This window comes from Euphorbia lathyris, chromosome 5 (genome assembly GCF_963576675.1).
Source record: "Euphorbia lathyris chromosome 5, ddEupLath1.1, whole genome shotgun sequence".
Classification (NCBI taxonomy): Eukaryota; Viridiplantae; Streptophyta; class Magnoliopsida; order Malpighiales; family Euphorbiaceae; genus Euphorbia; species Euphorbia lathyris.
Genome location: NC_088914.1, coordinates 57784325 through 57787041, shown reverse-complemented (window position 1 = coordinate 57787041; position 2717 = coordinate 57784325).

Genomic DNA, 2717 nt, shown 5'->3' with positions numbered 1-2717 from the left:
ATTCCTTTATGATTGGACATGATTATTTTAGAAGCTAATATGATAGTTGTGTTTATTTCACAAAAACTTGTAGATGATTCATTTGTTTATTTGTTACTTTATGTTGATGATATGCTTATTCCTGTTGAAACACCTTTCCACATGATTTTGATTTGACAAAATTATTTATATAAGTGATAAAAATATTCTAACACATTAAATTTAAATGCTTTGATTTATTCACACTAATGTGTTTGTTCAATGTTGAGTTATTTGACTTATAAGACATTAAGATAAAAAGCCTAAAGGCCCACAAGAGAAAGTCAAGCCCAAGTCTACAGATCAAGACCTCACGGCCCAGGAAGACAAAACGCAGTCGTTCTAAGTAAAACGCTAGCCCAGCATGAAGAAGGATCGAGAAGCCTTCATCTAAATGGCTTCGAGACGAAGTTGCTGAGTTGAGCGACAAGATAGTCAGGTCAGCGGCAGAACAGAACAAACTTGAAGACAAAGTATTTCTACTTTGGGTAAAGCTCAGAAGACGCAGGAAGCTGTCTGGAAGACTTTACTATAAATGTGGAAACATTCTGTTCCATGTGACGAAAAGCTGCTGAGCACTGCCAAAGACAAAAGATACAAGAATCTGATTGGCCGAGTGTTGGGGTTTAGTGTCCTATAGACAATTGTTTTAGGATACAAACTTAATGTAAATGAATTGTTCTTTATATCATTTGTTTTAATGAGATATATGTTTTATAACTATATAAAGGAAATCCCTTTTAAGCACTAGATAAAGTCTAATAAAAGGAAATCCGTAAGTTTATTTAAAGTGATTATAAAGTGTTCATACAAGCATTAAGTGAGACAAAACTTTATAGTAAACTGATAAACTTAAAACCACCCCAAGTCAAGTGATATGTTTGGGATTGATATATCACTGTTGAGACTTGTATGTAACAATGTCTTCTGTCCGACAGAAAGCTGATCTCACAAGCTTCATATATACAGATATCTGGACAGTTACATAGATCCGATGAAAAGTTGTTCATTAGGATTGGGGATCCGATTTGAGATAATAGGATGGGTAGATTCATCCTTGTCACATGTTCATCTCATTGGTATTAATAGGTATAACTAATCCTCAGACTCAAAGGAATATTAATTGGTATTCTGGATTACGGAATGTGATGCTTTCACTCTGGTGTAACACGATCCTTAACAGAGATGACTCTGGGGTGTGAACAGTAGACGTTGGGTATCACAGGAAGTGATTGCGGAGTCGTTATATATTGGATTGAGCATTTATCACTCCCGATAAATGGGAGATACATCCATGGATCGCTTGTGGAAGACTCGACTCTAAATCCTTGTAAGGTGATAGCTTAAGAGTAAGAAATACAGATTTCACTTAACCTATCTTTTTGAGTTGACTCGGCCTGTACAAGTAAAACGAACGTCTCGCTATATGTGACTTGACACCACCCATAGTCATAAGATTCAGTTCAAGGATGTAGTTGATAAAGGATCGAATTATACTGTAACTAATACGGAAAGGTTAACGAAAGAATCAACCTGTCTTCTTAACGGACTCTGGGGGAATGATTACAGACTTGCCAATAACATACTCAGTACATCATTCCGTTATGCAAAGATTAAATATAATTCTTGAAGAAATTAATTTAATAGTTGCATATGGCCAGAAGTAGTAAGAACCTAATGGATCACACATAAGACTTGGAACCAAAAGAGAGATGGATGTTATTAATTGATGGAAGCCCAATTGAGCCCAGTAAGGCCCATTTAATTAAGGGGGCGCCGAAATTTATATATAATTAGTGAGTAATTATTTTGATTCTATTAATCCTAATTTGATTAGGAATATGAATTAAATTAATTAAGAGATAATTAAGTTAGGAGTTTTAATTAGATTAATATACTCCTATTATTATCCAATAAGGTTATTTATTATTATCCTAGATATATTAGATATATAGTGAGATAATAATTATGAATTCTATTCCGAATTGAATTCCGATTAAGTAACCTAATCCTATCTAACTAGGGTTTAGATACAAGTGATTATATATACCCCCTTTATACATGAATTTCGACTAAGCTCCCTAATCCCACCTAGTGATTTTCGAAATCCCTAGCTTAGAGAGAGAAAGAGAATTCGACTCCCCTAGTTCGTGGATAAGAATTCATACGACTTCCATCGATCGATTAATTTCATCTATCTTTTTTTTTTTTATCTTGTGTTGATTAATTAGAGGCAATCTATTTTGGTTGCATCTCATACGGTTGATTCTAACTTAATCTCACTGTGTTTTACTTTGTGCTTGGGAATTCGGAGAAGAGTTGTGGGCACTTCATTAACAACGGTAGACTGTTCATCAAAAGGTATTTCTTCTTATCCCTCTTTATATGAAATAACGATTAACGGATCCTATGGTTAAAAGGAAGTAGGCTAAAAATTTTATATTTCCGCTGCTATACCTTAGCCTAATTTCCAACAGTGGTATCAGAGCCATCGTTAAATCCGTTATTTCATATATGAAAATTTAGAAGTTTTTCAATAGGATTGAATAAATATTTATGGTTAGGATTAATTAACAAATTGTTTGATTAATTAATTCTAAAGATAAATAAGTTTTAATTAATTGTTAATTAAAATAGATTATGCGTATGTTCCTAATTATTTCGGTTGATAATCATTATAACAAAATCTATTAGTTTTA